A 19,865-nucleotide genomic window follows, 5' to 3' on the forward strand; every position below is an offset into this window, starting at 1 on the left:
ACTACCAAGTAAATCTGAAATGTGAACTCCCTGGCAAGGGGAGACTCTGGAGGTTCATTCTAGTTCTACTGCCCATGGAGTGGTCGTACGTGTGTCACAGAGGTTGACAAAAGTTCACAGATACCTTACAGTTGACAGCAAACCAGTTTTTATGTTCATGAAAAACCAATGTATTTAATGATTCACACTAAGCCCTACATTTTAGAATATTTGACTGAACTGGAAATCAGGATCAGCAACCATTTTACAATTTAAAAAGGTAAGTTACATTTTGACTGGTTAACGCTCTGACGAGACATTTGCTGAAGTTATTCAGTAAAATAATATACATTATTACCCATGCCTTCCCTTTGCACTCTTGGTCCATAAGATAATTTGTGGCCATGCTTGTTATTAAGCTCACATGAAGGGTCCCATTTTCATTAACCACAGTATGTGTCAGATGGGAAACAGTTTTTGCAACGCGATATTTACATTGCAGTGCCTTTACCACACATTTGTTACCCCGCATTTGTTTAGCAAGGATAGGCCTTTACCACACATGACTTTAACACGCATTTAAGGTAAGTATTAGGGGGTTAGAGGCTCTCCCCCAAAAAGATATATATATATATATATATATATATATATATATATATATATATATATATATATATATATCATGAACAAGGCAGCGTGAGTCTGCTGAAACACGTAGATGCTAAACTTCGTCTGAAATAAAATAGAACGAGTGTCAAATTTAACCTGGAGTGCCAGATGATCATTTCAAATAAGGAATGTACTTAGAATTGTATGTATATATATATATGTATATATAAATATATATATATACACACACACACACACACACACACGCACACACACACACACACACCCATATACACATATATATATAAACGTACCATAGTAATGCATGGTAATGGCATGCGAGGTAAAAGCATATGCGTGCTAAACAAATGTGGGGTAACAAATGTGTTTTAAAGGCATGCAATGTTTTTACTAGCGTTGTACAGTCATACAACTGTGTAAGAAACCAGAGGGCAGTTGGAATGCTAGGCATCAAATGTGATGGAATCAAATTAAATATTAATATCATATTTCCTATCAATTTACAATTCATTAATCACACATTTTTGTCAAACTCATTGACAACAAATTGATCAATGATCAAATCCTCATTACTATGAACGTTCAGGGGTTAGTCCAATCTGCATGAAAAATGATTGCCAAAAATAAATGTCTGTGCATAGATGTTATGATAGGATGATATGATAGAATCTAATTATCTAATGTTGACATCTACACATTTGACAAATACAATTTTTCCTATATTGAACTTCATTTTAAAACCTTACGGGTGAAACACTATCAAATTACTTTGTGCAAGGTGTTATTTAAATAAAGGTATTTATTAAGATAACTGTCAAGGTTTTTTTGATTTAAGAAAATTGATATATGTGGAACAGAAGCTATGCCTAGGAAAAAACATCTAGATCTGGTAAAGTGACAGGAAATGTCAAAGTATTTCAAGAGTATTTTGTGTGTTCTGGGGCTGCAGAGCACTCCCATTGTAACATTTGTGAGTATATTTTTTCTTATAAGGAAATATACCAAGCGCAAGTTTCTGCAATTAGAAATGTGATGAGAAAGTGCATTTAAATTGCAAACTTTCATTTTTCTCAAGAGGGAATATATTTTCCTCAGTGGAGAAACCCATTCCCCTGTTACACCTTAAATGTCTTGTCATATTCCGCCTCATTACTACCTAAAAAAATGCATTTTACAAGCACACTTGATGGAACAAAACTACCTTAAGAATTCATCTGAGTACCTACATACAGTCTGAATTCGTGAAGTCATTAACATTTTATGGTGGACTCCCCTTAGAGCGACACAAACCTACACATGAAAGTAGATTTGTCAAAATGAAAATTTCACAATAACTTTAATCATGTCCCCTTCTGAGGTGAAAAACCGCAAAAGTCTTGATTCTGCAGATTATGAATGATATTTTAGACCTGCAAGTCTTTCCACAGTGCATGTGCGCAATACGTTTTAAGAATTGCAACATAGGTATTAAGCAGGTTTTAAACTAGCAATTTTATTGTGCTGTATACGATATATTAACTGATTTAAACCACTTATATTTTTTTGTTTCCATGGCAGTTTGATGCAGTGCGTTTCCTGTTGAATTCAATGTGCTGTTTTAAATATGAAATAATACAACAAATAATATTTAAAGTTTGTATATGCCTTTCAGGTATCACCTCCTTGAATCTAAAAATTATGTTTTCATGCTAATGATGTTTTCATGCTAATGATACTGACAATAAAAAAATTAAAAAAACAGTTTGGAAGTGATATGTGATGACTTGAGGCACAGGTTACTGCTAGTATACAATTTCAATATCTCATTTTAAAATACCTTCATAATAGATTTTAGGCTGCAAATAATAAACCTTACCAATATGATTTGTTGTTATTTACTGAAAGTGGGATAATCAATTTAGGTTGTATGAAATAAGGTTTATTTTATACTTGTGGATGTTGTAAAGAAATTCACAAAGAATTTTTCATATAACTTATCCAAATGTTTTTCAACTAAAGGTGACTAAGGGCAATGCTGTGTGGGGGGATTTTCGATGAAATACGTACTGAATGACAAAAAACTTGATGGTTTTATTTGGACTCCCACCGTAATCTCACTCTATTGAAAACTTGAATTTGCGCATTGGAACATTACTTTTTCATTTGCAGATTTAGCAAAGTAATGCTACACTTTCCACTACTTGCCACCAAGACTCAAGGAAAAAGTGTAATAGCCACACTCTATCTCCAAATCTGACATGCAAAACTCGGAAAGGAGAGGTGAAAAACAGCTACTGGTAATTATTAGGTGTGGTACTACCACAAAACTACTGGGGATCTCTTATTGAGAGCCAGAGTGTCATTGAGGTACGAAAGACAGAGCAGGAGACACTAATATTACAAAGGAAGCACGTCATCTACAGAACATGCACACAGGCAGTGCAAGATCAAGTTTAATGCAAAATACCAATCTAAAAACATTGTACAAACTCGAAGGCATGATTCTTAAGACTACAGTAGTGGGCAAAAGAACCAAAAGAAAAGGTTTAAAAGGTATATTGCCAAGACAAATGTTCTTAGTAAGGCCATATGCTATAATACTTTCTGAAAATGTAAACAAGCAGTAGCATGACTAAATGTCTGTCTTTAAAGTGGTAATGTAGGACAATGTAATGTTTTTAAATAAGGTAGTACTATAGTGCAAACGGTTATGCAGTTTGGGAAGGGTGGCTGAGCCTATAGCAGAAGGCCTACCTCTCTGGAGGTTGAATGGGTTTGTGCTGCAAAACAAAACACACCCCTGACTAGCATTGATAGTTACTATGAAATCAGTAAATCAAAGCTTGTATAAGGAATTCATATTTAAGGATAATACAAACCAATTGTTTTAAGACAACTGTCTTTATATTTTGAAGCCATGTATTGAGATTTAGGGCCATATTTATACTTTGGTTGGAAAGGTTACTCCGTCACAATGGTGATGATTATCCCATCCTCCGAAATATAATTCAGGCACACAATGTTTCCTAATTTGAGGCCAGTGAAAATAATTGACTTCTGAAGCATGACTGATAAGGCTGTGTCAGAATTTCACATGTTTACCTTCAAATGACTATGGATTTCTACAAAATGCTTGATTCATTCAGACAACTAACTCTAAGGACCATGGAATATTTAAGAACAAGAGACTTTGTAGAATAATATATGGCCATGTTTCAGCATCGCCTACAGAAGCAGGATGAAAAAACGCCTAGCTCTCCCAGGAAGCAATTGAAGCATGAGTGAGTAGCAGCAGATGATGAGGCTTGAGGTAAGCAAATATCCAGGCCTCAGAATCAGGATTCCTTGTAACTTCTTGTGCACACAACTTCAGGGGAGGTGACTTAATTATGTCTCTAAAATCCCCCAAATCAGGATTCCTTGTAACTTCTTGTGCACACAACTTCAGGGGAACTGACTTGATATTATGTCTCTAAAATCCCCAAAATTCCATCCAATCAATGGAGGGCATTTTTAGACTAGTGAATAATGAAATTAACAGTTACTGAAGCTCACAATTTCCTAGTTCCAGTAGTTCTTTCATTCAAATATCTATGCTGCATTCTGGTAGTTATGCACTGCGGGAAGCAACTAGCTCCGAAACGTATAGTAAAATCCTGGACTGAATGAGGTATTCATGCATGACCCTGATAAACTTCACAGGTCAGATATAACTTTTTGGGGGCCTATCGACACAGGTAAGTTTGGTTGTAAACGTATGTTTATGACCAAATTAAGCCCGCATATGCCTGCCAGGAATTCACAAAGTGCAGAGACCCCATAAATGCCACTCTATGGGTGGGATTCACGGCATTCCTGGACATGCCAAGGTTTGGTTTGCCTTGGACATTTGTGAATATCTAACACAAGAATCCATCTAGACATTCACAAACTCCTCACATTCACCTTTCTAGCCTCCAAAGGGGTTGCAGTTTACTCCAGCCCGATGTCTGAGTAAACTTGCTTCCGTTCGGGGAGTAAATAGATCACCCCCACATTTGGAGGAGATCTATTGGAAGTAGTACTGCATGGGGACAAATATTTACCCCACAGAAAAAGGTGCATACAGATTCCTCTGAACAGAGTTCTCTGCCACTGAAAACTCTGTTTAGAGTGAATGGTATCTCAATTTAAAATCATTTGATTTTCAATGGAAGCTTCCATTTGATGACAACGGCTGTAACTACAAATCAAAATATTTTCTTCCTGTGTTCTGCAAATAAAACGTTAAAAAATGCTTGTGAGAAATCTGAGACACCTACATCTTGATTTTGCAGAATTTAAGGACAGTAAATCCTGATTTACAAGTTTTCATCTTAAATCTCTGCATATTTCTGCGTATTGCACTTGAAGCCACACCTGGCTCTGCAGTCTCGTATACTTCCCTGTCTATGCTGAAAACAACTCGAACTAAACTATTACTTTTAGATAAAGTTTACCAGAGTCATAGGTCTTCCGAATTTGCCAAAAGCATTCTTATTTTACTCAATAACATGTATTGAAATGGTGCTTGTGCGGTCAGTGATGATGCAGTTGTTTGTGGTCTATGTGAATGTGTATTTTTGGTGCCTGTGCACCTTTGTTTATAAATGTCTTTGGTGAGTATTAGTATTCATGCGCTATTTCTCACTGTCAACACAGCCCATTTTCAGGAAGTCCATTCATGAACCAAGAGTTATGTCCTATTGTAAAATACATAGCATGTGCACACTAGTTTTACTTGCCAAAAAATTAAAAGTAATCTGTAAACAAGGCTTCCAGATGTCAGAGATGGAGACTGGAAGGGATTGTGTATGTTAAGGACACAGACACGTCCACCACACTAGATGGTCTGGAAGGAATACCACCTGTAAAATATATATTTTGAGGAAGTTGACTTTAAAACATGCACTATCTAAGTTGTTATTTCCTCAGATCTGCATGAGCTTCAACTGTGTGTACCCCTTTTTGTGTTTAACCCCTTCAGCGCGGCGCGGATTTCCGCGCCACGCTGAAGGTTCTGAGCGCGGGCGGGGCCATGACGGAACGGTTCCATCATTAGCACAGCCCAACCGGCGTGCATGACGGAACCGTTCCGTCATGCGCGTCGAAGGGGTTAAAATCGCCTTCATTTGTTGACTCGGAGTGAAAGATGTGCAACTTTTTGATTCATTCCCTTAAATGTGCAGCCCATGCATGTGACATACTTTCAGACAGCTTTGATCATACATTTTCTGAAAAGCAGGCAGGTCTTTCTGGAGGATGTTCATGAAAAATACTGAGAATAGAAAAATGAAGAGTAGGAGAAGAGCTTTATTATTTTGCTTAAAGTGACTATTTCACCACAGCCTGGTGTGGGAAAGTTCGAAGACTGGTTTGCATGTGCAAGTCCTCCATTGTCTCCTCTAAGTGCCAGCAAATTTGTACAAGGCGAAAGTAGTTTTTAAGTCAGTTTTGGAGACACAAAAACAGAGAAATATAGCGGTTTCACTGAAGCTAAATGAGGCATTATCGTGCAGCATATTTCCTGGAAAGAGGCATTTTTTTTTACAATTTTAACAGTTATGGGTATAGAACGGTGGAAGTGGATGGCATATTAACTGTTAGATATTTGTAAGACCCATCATGTGAACCCACGTTGTGAGGGCATTCTCCTTACCTGTGTTGGCCAGTGCATCATGTTAACAACACAGCCATCTTGAAAGAGAGCATTCCCCTTACAATCCAATGAGCTTTGTCTATTTTCACACTTTAAATCAGTGTGCCCCAATTTTTTCCAAACCATAATTCACTGTTTAGTAGGGCAAACGTTTGTGACCTACCTAGATTTAATGGACGAGGCACGCACATTTTTTATGTATCTAAAGCATCATGTAGTGGCGCAGTGTCATTTATAGGCAGCACATTTTCAAATGGAATGGCAACTAAATTTGCACAGACATACAGTTTTACTGATAAAACTATATTACATACAAATGATAATGTATGGACTTTGGTTTTCTGTGAATATTTATTATTTGTGCATCACCAAGTAAAGTGTCTCGATTTGTTTTGATCCAATTAAAATATTTCTTTCCATCACAACCCGAATTATAAAAGTCTGCTTCATCTTTGCTTTCCTAACTGCTGAATGTGTCCAGTTCGTCTGCAAGTATTTACATTTTGATGTGCAATAAGAAAACAGAGGACATCCTGCATCGTTTCGCTCCACACTCCATGCACCCCAGCAAGATTGTCACTTAATTCACTGTGCTTTTCTTTCCCTGACTGCAAAGTCATAGGAATTTGTAAACACCAGTCCCCGTTAAAAAATAAGCAGGAATTTCTCCAAAGATGTAGCCTGGTATTGGCCTCTCTTATTGAAGAGCAGCCAATGTGATAAGATAATACAGAATTTAAAGGCATCTTTATTTATTGCTTGGACTTTGGCGTCCCACCAAGAATTGGTCCACAGTTTACGAAACACTGCTTTAGATGATGTGATTCATGAAAATAAATGACATCATAATGTTTAAACGTAGCGGCCATCGTCAACGGAGTGAATCACCAGTAAATCTAACCCCACTGAGACAGCCGCGCGTAAAGCTGGTTCACGAGGTTTTAAGTGAGACACTGGCAGCAAGTTGCAATAGTAAACAAATTGGTTTTTTTCAGCTGAAAATTATATAATACATAAACAGAACTACTTTGTTGTGTATGAACAATTCACTGTCCATGCAATGCAACTGAACTATTTAAAATGAGGAATGATACAAACGCTGACCGTTCACATTTTTGTAGATATTGTATAGAACAGCAACATAGGAAAGTAGCAAAGTCTCACTGTCAAACTGGTTTTCAAAGTTATTTTTTGGTAATTACATAAACTCCAACTAAAGATGTCTCCAACCAGGCCTAAAAGTCCTTTAAGTCAAACGCAAACAAATATTAATTAAACAAGTGATAAATGTACACACTGAAAAACAGACTTCTGTGACCTCTCCGGAAATAGAGATATTTGTAAGAAGGCCTCTCAGTGTTAGACAATGCAAAGTACCTCTCTAAGGCGTTTTTCGTTGAGTTTAAAATGTAAAACCCTGTCCTAATATATTTTACCCATGCCTTTGCCATGCAAATCCTTGTACCCCTACACTGAATGCATGGTCTGTGCTCACATTGCCTCAATAAACTATGAGCAGTGGAACTACTTCATAGGTGGGCTATAATACAACTACCGACACAATTGAAAGGCCTATAAACGAGAGCAGCAAGAAAGCGGCAAAGCTAAATCTTAGCACTAGCTTACTTGTTGTCACAAACAACAGCGCATCAAGGCTCTCATCACTAAGCTACTTTGAGGTCGGTAAGGTTCCAATTTGTAAAATTAGAACCTTTTTCCGACCGCAAAACTTCAGTTTTGCATTCTCAAAACTCAAACAGCAGTTCAGTAAGATGTTATTGAATCTGTATGGGTTTAGCAAAAGATACCGAATCGGTATTTAGAAGGGGCATGTTAAGGGCCCACAACACTAATATTTCACCACTTCCACAAAGGAGGCGGCAATCCATTGACAAACTGGGTAAGCCATTCGCAAACTGGAAGGAATCCCTAAGGGACCTGTTCCCCTTTGTGAATGTTCACAAAACATTTTTTATTAGCAGCCAGTGGCCCAAAACAAACGTTTTTTTAATTTATTTTTTATTCAACACATCCTTTTTTCTTTTACGGAAAATGGGCCCCAGCAGGAAACCATGCCTGTGAATGTAGCCAATAGAAGTGGGTCACAATTTGCAATGTACCCCATGTATTTTTTAATGAGGTAGGTCGAATTGTGACCCACTATGATTCGGTATTGTGTAAACTAACCTATTAATACATAGGTCGCTTCACAAACTACCACTGGATTCAGTAGAAGTCAGTGTACAGATTGCGACCACTTCTACAGAATCCATTTTCTTAGATTCTATTTAAGAACTTTCAAAATGTGAATCATTATTTGCCGGAAATTATGATTTCTTAAAGGAAGCCTTTGTACATGAGGCCCTAAATGCCTTCCATTAGCATTTGACCATCAGGCTACAGTGGCAGAGCAAGCTGCATTTACTTAGTGAGGTGCTATTGGTTAGAAGCTTAGAGATTGAATAAAGATCATATTAAGGCTTAATATATCAATTTCCAGCTAGTGGTTTTTACTTTTTGAAATCAAACAAGTATACTAGTTCATACACAACTGTAGGAAGCTGGTTCTGTATATACTATATCAAAGTATGGTATAGTGTGCACAGAGTCCAGTGGATCCCCAAAGGCTTACAGCGGTTGATGTCAATAATACCTTACTCTCTATATGTGGTAGTGTGGGCGAGCAGTAAGGCTTTATCAGAGGGTAGTGTTAAGCATTTATTGTACACCCTCAGGCATGAAATGATTTCACACACTCAAAGACTGAACTCTGACCAATTGTTATCTATAAAAATATTTCTTTGTTGTATTTTATTTTTAGAACCAAGCCAGACTTGGTGCAGGTAAGTAAAATACTACTTTTCTCATATAATACAGATGAATGCAGTTACAGGTAGGTAAAATGTTCAGAAACAGGTGAAATTACTTCCCAGTTACTTTACAATTTCTATGTGATTACTTTTTAAGCTACGTTTTCTACTCAGTGTGATATGCCTAAATATCACACTGGGACATTTCCTAGATAAAAAAAAGTAAGTAAGTCAGTTTTTGTAAACACTAAGGGCCTCATGTAGGTAGCGAAATACCGGTCGGTAACGGCCGATTTTCGGTAAATATGCCGTTACCGACCGGTATTCAGACAAGTGAGATGTAGGAGTCCAAAAACCACTTTTCGGTAAATATGAAGCGGTAAATACCGATTCATAGTTACCGAATTCTAAAATACCGATTCATATTTACCGAATACATAATTAACGAATCGGTAAATATGAAGTGGTAAATATGAAGTGGTAAAAATGTAAAATGACATGTAGGAGCAGTCGGTAATTAAGAAATCCAGGAAAATCGGTAAATAAGAGTCGGTAATTAACACGGATTGAAAGCAGGTGGTAACCATCAACAATGCACATAAGCAATCCCAAAATGCAACAGCGTGGACAACATGGCCGCCATGTACGTCATTGCAAGGCGCCTACATCTACAGGCAGCAGGACTGAGGGTGTGGCGACGGGAGGAACAAATCTACAGACAGCGCATCACACTATTACAGCTGACTGATGCAGAGATACATGAGAGGTACAGGCTACACCCCGAAACCATCATGGACCTGATAAGGGACCTGCACCCACTCCTGGACCAGCCAACAAGAAGGGCGCACGCCATACCACCACATGTGCAGGTGCTCTGCAGCCTACATCTACTGGCATCCGGCAGTTATCAGGTGGTGATAGCTGCGGTGGGTGGTGTATCCCAGAGTTGCCTGTCCCGTTTCTTCAGGAAGTTCCTGGATGCCATGATGCAGAGAATGCACCACTACATAAGCTTCCCAAACACACAGGCTGCACTGCAGAAAACAAAAACAGACTTTTATCACATGGCACAGTTCCCCCATGTCATCGGCTGTATTGATGGTACACACATCCCAATCTGTCCACCAGCTGATACAGAGCACATCTACAGGAACAGGAAGTCCACCCACTCCATCAATGTGCAGGTGATCTGTGATGCAGGGAACATCATCACAGATATTGTTGCAAAGTTTCCTGGGAGCACCCACGACTCTTACATCTTCCAGAATAGTGGGATCTACACACGACTGAGTGCCGGAGAATTTGGAGAGGGATACCTGCTGGGTAAGTAACAGTGACGCCCCTTGCAACCTGCAAATCAGAGTGTATAGAGGCATGTAACTGATGGTTCCCTTTTACTCATCCAGGCGACAGTGCATATGCATGCCGTTCATTCATCCTCACTCCCTACCTACACCCAGCAACCCAGAGTGAGAGACGATACAACGTGGCCCACAAAACAACACGCAATGTGGTGGAGCGCACGTTTGGACTACTGAAGAGCAGGTTCCGCTGCCTCCACAAGAGCGGAGGCGCACGCCAGTACAAACCCATCACCTGCTGCAAGATTATTGCCACTTGTGCAATGCTGCACAACCTTGCCACGAAAAAAGGTACAGATGTGGAACTAACATATTTTGAGGACAACGAGGATGAGTCAGGCCAGCCAGAGGGCAGCGCAGCTAGAGTGCCAACTGCAATCGATGGGAGAGAGAGACGGGCAGAGATCACATGCAACTATTTCTGAGTAAGTGAGGGGACACAGCGAGTTGTGAGAAGTCATGACGTAGTTTAATGTGGCACCACGCCATGAACACATGAACAGGCCAATCTGGCAATATACCATCTATACAAGGAGTATGTCCAGGGTTACGTCACCCAATGGGAAGTGGCTAAGCAGGGCCACATCAATGTTTGCGCATACGCGCTGCAGTGGTGGATTGCACGGCCTGTGCATCCTCACTAGAGCCAACCCCAAGCCGCCTGCTGCTCCTGCGTGCTTCGGGGACGGGGGGTGTGATGCTGCTGCTGGTGTCGATGCTCTCCGCAGCATCCCCTGCAGCAGTTGTCGACGCCTGACTAGTCAATAGCACCCCTAGTGCACTTGTCACCTGCACCATCCCCCGAGACAGGTCGCTGCAGCACTGTGTTAGGCCCTCCTGCATCGTCACAGAGCGCCGGCAAAGTAGGGAAGTCGCAGTTGCCAGACGGTTGAGTGCCCTGCTGGTAGTGTCCCTTCTCTGGCGTTCCCGGCGCCGTGCTTCGATGTCAGCATCTAATTTGCTGCACAACTGCTGGATTGACTGGGACATGTCCCGAATGCCCGCAGCCATGCCGCCAATGTTTGTGTCCATGTTGACTAAGCTTGTCTTCATCACCCGCATGTGCCTCTGGACTGACATAACTGCCTTTGATTGCAGGCGCTGTTGCTTCAACATTTGGCCCTCGAGCCCCAAGAAGACACCATGGCCGTCAGTGGGTGCTGGTGGACTCTGGACACGCGACCTGCGGCGCCCTCTTGCTCCCGTCTGTGCTGCCTGTGAGGTGTGGGGCACAGTGGGATGGCTCCCTTCCTGGTGCCCGGTGCGGTCTTCTGGGCCCATGCTGTCGTCTGACGAGGTGTCGAAGGCTCGTAGCCTGGCTGCTGGACGCCTCCTCATTCTCACACCTGCAAGCGGAGATGTGGCCGGTGATTCGAACATGAGTGGCGATGCTGGCTGTGGTTGTGGTGATGCTGGCTCTCGGTGAGGTGATGCTGGCTCTGTGTGCGGCGAGGCTGGCTGTGTTGGTGGTTCGGCTGCCAGTGGGCCTGCTCCCTGGTCTGAACTCGTGCTGGCTAGAGGTGATTTTTGTGGCCGGTGTGCCGTCTCCCCTGCAGCATGCCCTGTACTGCATGATGTCACATCTGTGGACAGAAAAACAACATTGGCTCAGTGTCCCCGAAGGGCTGCATTGCAAGCGTCACAATAAATCATTTCACATTCCAATCTGTCCTCTGTCTCCTTGTGCCTCGAGTGCGTGACATGCCTTGTTGCCCTGTGACATTTACGTCATGGTTAGTGTTGCCCTGACTACATCTCCCGGAATGCATTGCCTGTCTGCACTGACACGTGTGGACTGCAGTGTGATTCTCGTTTCACAATGGGGGATGTGGGATAGGGGTAGGGGAGGCTACATTGCTGTGCTTTCGTCTTACCTTGGTGTGTTGCGGCTCTGGCAGAGCTGTCGGCGTCCCCAAGACCCACGACGCTCTCTTGCTCGATTGTGGCCGCCACCAGCTCCTCCAGTTCGGTGAGGGCAGGTGCCCTGTTGGTTCCACCTCCGGTCTGGCTGGCCTCCTTCTGGATGTCGCCCATCTTCCTCTTGGTCACAATCCTCAGGTCATACCAGCGCTTTTTGAGGACCTCAATGTCCCTGTGGGTCACTCCCACAGCATTGACCTGCGCCTGGATGGCCAGCCATATGTTGCGCTTTTCGGCCTCAGGCACTTGCAGGGATTGCCTCCCAAACAGCTTCTGGTGCTGCTTCACCACCTCCTCCACCAGCACCTGGAGTTCCTTGGGGCTGAATTTGAGCTTCCTCCTCCTTTCCCCTCCGTCTTTCTGTGTTCTCTGGCTGGACATGCTGTTCGTTTCCCGCTCGCACATGCAACTGCTCCCTGCCTCTCCTCTGCACTCCAAGCCTCTCCAGGGTCGGCTAATTATGTACACCTGCCTGGGTGTGGCCACGTCGGCTAATTGTGTACACCTGCCTGGGTGTGGGCAGTTCCTGGTTGGGTGGGCTGTCGTTGCACAGGATTAGCTGTTTCGTCAAGTCATGTGATGTTATTTACCGAATCCGTACATACCGATTCGGTATTTTCCGATTCGGTAGATACCACCTCGGTATTTTCCGAATCGGTAGATACCACCTCGGTATTTTCCGATTCGGTAATTATCACCTCGGTATTTACCGAATCGGTGAATTCCGATTCGTATTTACCGAATGTTACCGAATCGGTAACTGTTACCGAATTTTTACCTACATATAACTTACCGATTCTAATTTACCGATTCGGTACGGCTCGGTATTTAAGAACCGGTAAAATTTATTTACCTACATGAGGCCCCTAGTTTTTTGTGTTTTCATACAGTCTCCAACTCCACACTTAGAAGTTTTTTCTTAGAAAAGCAGTCAATGTAATCGTTTGGAAGGAAATGAAGTTATCAGTTTACAGGTAAGTACTCGATTGTGGGATTTGGGTTTTTGGGGTTGGAACCAGGGATCCCCTAGGTTCAAAGATGCACTCAAAGAACACCGTCAGTGGCACTAGGGCGGCCGTATGTTGAGTGCTGAAACCCAATGTGATCCAATAGGGGATAGGGGGCCTCCGGTTGGTAGCTGCTCACAGGGACGCCACTTGGATGTGGGAACAAAGCTCCTGGGGTTTAGCTCAGGGCAAAGGGTGATCCAAGATAGCACACAAGTAGCACCCAGAGCGGCACTGGGGCGGCCGGGTGCAGAGTGCTCGATAGAGGTCTGGAGCCCTGTTGGATTCAATGGGGAAGCTTCGGTCAGAATCAACACTGCAGGTTCGGGCACAGAGATCTTCTGGAGGTGATCACCGGTTGGAGAGGTAAGTTGGGATGTCGAGGGATGCTGGGACACCATTGGTTGGGCCACCCAAGGCCGTGGAGCATCGGGTGCTGGGGTGTCGTTTGGCATCGGGTTTTCCTTACTGGTTCCGGTCAAGGGCATCCTCCAGAAAGGGGCGGCAGGCGTCGTCGGGAGACTTGAGGCAGGCCAGGGATCACCAGATCCTAGGTTAGGATTGCCGGGGAGACCTCCGTGTGGTGTTGGGCCACTCAAACTCGGCCCGTCGGCATCGGGTGCAGACTTGCGGATTTGGCCAGAGCTGGAGTCTGTTGGAGACCAAATCCAGTGCTCACGGGAGACACATTTTTTTTTGTGAAGGCAGGGCAGGTCCTTCAGGTTCTGGGGTTCTGCTGGCTGCAGGACACACCAGGATTCCTCTGGAGCAGGTCAAGGTCAGGAAAGGCCGGTAGGGCTGGGGCCAAGTTAGTTGGTGTCCTCCTCTTCTTCCTTCAGCATGGCACTTTGGTCCTTCTTCTTCTGGTTTCTTCTTGTCTGTGAAGGCAAGGTTCGGGGTTGCCCCTAAATACTACATTTATGGGCGTTTCAGATAGGTACAGGTTGGGACCAATGGGTCCCTTCCATGGGGTGGGTACACCCCCTATTGTGCCACCCTCCAGTGGTGGGGGGCATAAGCCTCACTCTGGTTGGCTGGGTCCTCCCTCCTAGGCGAGGTAAAGCACAACTCATGGTGGCGACAGAGAGTTGTGCTTTGCCTCAACACCCCCACCTGAGAGGGTGGGGTTGACAAAGGTGGGCACACCTCTCCTATCTTTCGCGCCGGTTCTCCCGCCCAAAGTTGGGGTCAGAACCGGTGGGGGCCAGTTGCTGGGAGCTGCAAATGGCTGGGTCATCTCACAAAGGCAGGAAGCCTTTAAGCTTCCCTTTCATGGACCCTGCCCATCCTGGGGGAGGCGGCTTGGCACCTCTGCCCAGGATGTGCTTTGTTTCCGGACCCCGAGAGTGGGAGGCTCTAGACCAAGGGGTCCAGAAACATGTCTGGAGGTTGCAGCTGGCGAGCAGCCGGTCAGCCAGGACACTAGAGTCAGGTCTTTTTTCAGATGGCATCTCTAAGATGCCCTTTGAGTGCATTTTGAAATAAATCCCACAATGGTATCTGTGTGGGTTTGATGTGCTGAGAAGTTTGATATCAAACTTCCCAGTTTTCAGTAAAGCCATTATGGTGCTGTGGAGTTCGTAATGACAAACTCCCAGACCATATACTCTTTATGGCTTTACTGCACTTACAATGTCTGAGAATGGACTTAGTCATTATAGGGGTACAGGGCTCATGCACCTGTACCCTCACCAGTGGCATAGTGCACCCAGCTAGAGGGATGGCTGACCTAAGCCATAGGGAGTGGGTTGTAGGCATGGCACACGGGGCGTGTGCCATGTCGACTCTTCACTTTGCCATTACAGACTGTGTTTTGGTGCAGAACAGTGTGTGTGTCAGGGTACATGGCCTCTAATGGGTGGAACAATACATGCTGCAGCTCTTAAAACCCGTCCCAGGTCACAGTACCCTTGGAACCCATGGTACCTTTTACAAGGGACTTACATGTGGACAGAGAGTTGCCAATTGGGTATGCAACACTACAGATTTAGGGGAAGAAAATAGGCTCCGAGTACCTGGTTGGCAAGAACCTAGTGCACACTTAGTTAAAAGAGCATCAACATCAGGCAAAAAGGGGGGGGGGGGACAACCATACAAAAAGGGTCACTTTCCAACAACTAAATACAAAACATAAAAAATTACCGGTGTAAATCACAAAAACCAGACCTCTCTAACCCCTCCTGAACAGCCTCTCTGTTATAAACAATGTAAAGCTCCTTACTGTTGTGTTTGTCATAGAGGTAAACATGCAAAACCTCTTCCTACTGTATTTGCTGGAAAATTCCCAATGTAAATCCCCTTCCTGTTGCATTTGTCAGAACATTCATAATCTTAATTTACATTTCACTGCATTTGTCACAGTGTATGCGCTAATAATCCACCACGACTTGCAGGGTGTCATCTTCAATTCCGGCTAGCATTTCTATGGACCCTTCTCTGTTAGCCTCTAGGCCTCTTTTGGATCTGGCCTCTTTCGGTCCTATTCTTGATACAATAAAATCTGGTTCCCCTAATGATCCCCTACCTATTTCCATTATAAAACAACTCGATCCCATTCATCTTCAGGTTATTGTAAAAGCCCTTAATTTTTCGCTGCAAGAGTCCAGAGTTCCGTCTGCCTGGAAACACTCAATGGTTGTCCCGTTGCTAAAAAAGCCTACTGCAGACCCCAAAGTTCTTGCTAATTTTTGACCCATTCCTTTTTGCCTATTTTTTCTTAAGATTTTGGAAAGACACATTCATCTACACCTATCCAAGTTTGTTGAAACAAACAAAATACTTAATTCCTCACAATCTGGTTTTCGAGCTGGCTTCTCGACTGAGACCACTCTCTTGGGGGTCACGGAAAGACTACGACTCCTTTTGGATGCTGGAGATACAGTTGCGCTCATATTATTCGATCAGAGCGCGGCGTTCGATACTATCTCCCACCCTATATTAATTAATACACTGAAATATTTTGGCATCTGCGGTTATGCCCTGGATTGGTTGACTTCTTTCCTAGCTGACTGCACTTTTCAGGTCTTTTCTGCTTCTGACAGCTCTAATGTCTTTCCATCGCCTTTTGGAGTTCCTCAGGGCTCTATCTTGAGTCCCTTGCTTTTTAATCTTTATGTCAGGCCACTTGCAGATATTGCTGACAGTGTTTGACTGTCCCTTTTAACATATGCTGATGATTCTCAAATCATCTTCTCGCTTTCCAAATCTGACCCTTGCTCCATCTCTGACCTCCAGTTGGGCTTACGCCAAATTGCTATTTGGATGAATAAAAACTATTTGAAACTCAATGCCAATAAAACTGAGATCCTTATTTTAGGTGAACAGAAAGATCTCTGGGCCTCCTCTCATTGGCCGGACGAGATGGGCGCTCTTCCGCGGCCATTTGATCATGTCCGCAACCTGGGTTTTTATATTGATGACTCTTTGACAATGCATCACCAAGCAGTCAAGGTTGCTGCTACTTGTTTCACTATTTTAAAATGGTTGCACAAAATCCTTTGGTTGTTGCCTGGCGGTACCCAGAATACCGTAGTCCATGCTCTTATTACATCACGGCTGGACCACGGGAATGTTCTTTTTCTGGGTGCAAATAAGGCTGTGTCCCGCAGGCTGCAACTTGTACAAAACTCCGCTGCAAGACTCCTCTGTAAGGTTTCTAGATGTTCTTCTATCTCTGGACATCTTCGGGATCTACATAGGCTTAGAATTGAAAAGCGTGTCGAGTTTAAAGCATTGAGCTTTATGTTTAAAATCAAAGGGGGTTTAGCACCTGACTATTTACAGACCCTTGTCTGTCCCTATGTTCCAACCCGTCATCTTCACTCTGCCTCACTTGAAAAATTTCTAGTTCCTAGATTTAATCTATCCAGAATGGGTGGTAGATCTTTTTCGGTTCTAGGCCCCACTCTTTGGAACTCCATTCCTCTTGCCATACGTAAGGAAACTTTGTACTCCCAGTTTCGTCGCTCATTAAAAACCTGGCTATTTAATCAATATTCTTTCAATATTCCAGCACTGTCCAGGCGCCGGGAAACCCTTGTTGGGCCATATAAATTAAATTAAATAAATAAATAATGTCTTTATCAGTTATGAGCAATGGAACTACTTTATATTTCATAAGTGGAATAATACAATTGCTGACCAAACTCATACCTATAAAGAAGATCAACATAGGGCTATGAACAACAGTCTCTCTCTCTCAATGCTGCTTTTCCATGGGTTTTAGTAGAAATCGGAGCGGTTTGTCTGTCTGCAGCCAAACCGGACATGATATTCTTGAAATTAAAATAACATGGTTTTAATTTTTGGCCCTACTTAGGAGAATATTCTCCAGAGATGTATGCAAAAACAACTTCAGCATTTAAATCATGGGAGTGTAAAAGAGTAAGATCATATCCGTAGGAGGTCATTAGTGCTTTCAATATCATCTCTGGCACTGTAGGCGATCTTTTAAGTATCCCAGCCCGCCACCCAGTAATCCAGACCTCTAGAGAGTTTGATTCCTTCTGTTCCTCGGCAGCAAGGAGGTTGAGGGAAGCCTTAATTAGCAGCCCTAGAAACCAGACGCTGGTTAAATCATGCTGAAGAGACTATAAAATGGCATTGGCTAAACGTAAGGCCGCTCTGAAAGAAGAAGCATGGAGGGGGCTAATGGATGTCATTACATTGAAGAATAGCTCTAGGTTTTGGAGCATTATTAATAGCCCCGTTATAAACCATGATGAAGGCAGTGCTGTAGGTACACATATCACAGAGGACGAGTGGGTGTTCCATTTTGAAACGGTGTTCGAGAGTCACGTTGAGTTTAGTGGCCTGTCAATTCAGGAAGCAGCTTCTTTGGACCTGGTTTTTAGCATAGAAGAGATTGAGGAGGGCATCGTCGGGCTGACAAGCAACAAAGCCCCTGGACCTGATGGCATTACCCCAGATTTTTTTTTAAATCAGACCCAACCTTTTGGGATCCAGTCCATGCTGCAGATGCCCTGCATCCTGTGCTACTTCGACCATAGTGCCAGTTTTTTAAAAGGGTGACCATGATAGCACACATTGCTATAGGCCAATCTCGCTGTTGGACTCGGTGGTTAGGGTGGGGGGCCGAGTGCTCCTAGAAAGGTCAAACAGCTGGGCAGTAGAACACTCCTCGTTATAAGACGTTCAGTATGGGTTTCGCCCACGCACATCTACAGTGGCCCAGTGCCTTAATCTAACCATGATTCTCAACAAATACACTGTCGCCCGTTCTGGCACCATTTTTCTAGCATTCATGGATCTGTCTTCCGCGTTCGACCGAGTGAACAGGACTAAGTTATAGCAGTCCAGGATAGACATCGGGGTAGACAGGAATATTGTTTCTTTTGGAAGATCTCTATAGTGCTACCAAGGCCAATGTTGGATTTTCGTAGGAATAAATAGTCTCACGTAATTTCGATATAAAGCGAGGTGTGCGCCAGGGGTGCATTCTAGCTCCCTTTTTGTTCAATTTATATATCAACAATTTAGATAACAGCACTATTGTCCATGGGGGCAGATTTTCCATTTGTCGGCCGTCGTGGTCTCCCAGTCCTATACGCGGATGAGGCGGTCCTTATTTCAAGAACCGCTAGGGGGCTAAAAACCCTGCTTGACGCATTCTCAGCCTTAATGTCGGACCGTGATCTTTCTATTAATGAGCCTAAATCCTATGTCATGCAGGTGGGCATTCACCCCAAAAAATCCTTTCAATTCAGGGTAGGCTCTGCCAAAGTACCCCGCACTGATGCCTTCTCATATTTGGGGGCGGTAATGGACGAGCAGTTGAAATGGGGCCCTTTAAAACAAAGAAAGAGGGGAGACCTGGTGTGGGTAAATAGAGCCATCTCTAATTTTGCCTCGAAGTTAGGAAAGAGACCTATCGCGGCGTGAGCGTTGCAACGGCTTCTTATGGCAGTGAAATATGGGAGAATGTTATCAAAGATGATCTTCAAACTGCCGAGAACGCATTCCTGAAATGCTTATTGGGCATTCCTCGGGCATGTCCAACATAGTGGTACATGAAGAATTGGGGGTACCTTACCGAAGTGATACATTAGCCCTCTGCTCCCTAATCTTTTGGATGAAAACCTGGTTGAGTGTGGGAGCCCCACTAATTCAACTGATTTTAAAAGAGAGTATGACTCCCAACCGTGCCCTCCACATACCATGGCTCAGATATATCAAGACCACCTTTGAAAGGTTGGTAGAGCCGACTTGTACTTCAACCCGGAGTCTGTAACTAGAAAGGATGTGAGACTAATAAGGCAGTCCTTTAGTAGTTTAAGGAAAATTGAGAGGGAAGAGCTGGAGTTCAGGAAACCTACCATCCGTAAATTCTTAATGCTGAAAACAACCCCATCAGTTGAGCCTTATCTCTTGGTGTCTTTAAGCATTTACGAACGGTTCCTATTAATGAGGTTTCGCCTTGACCTCTTTCATTTTTCATAGGCTATACCAAGGGGTTGTAGGAGAGGGCAGTTGTTAGGACCCT

At 43.4% G+C, this 19,865-nt stretch overlaps 1 protein-coding gene across 2 annotated transcripts in view; it reads right to left on the minus strand.

The window, feature by feature from the left end:
- MACC1 (MET transcriptional regulator MACC1) overlaps positions 1-19,865 on the minus strand; it is a 154,419-nt gene that overhangs the window by 88,334 nt on the left and 46,220 nt on the right. The gene's annotated exons all lie outside the window — the stretch shown is intronic.

Source organism: Triturus cristatus, chromosome 10 (genome assembly GCF_964204655.1).
Source record: "Triturus cristatus chromosome 10, aTriCri1.1, whole genome shotgun sequence".
NCBI classification, from domain to species: domain Eukaryota; kingdom Metazoa; phylum Chordata; class Amphibia; order Caudata; family Salamandridae; genus Triturus; species Triturus cristatus.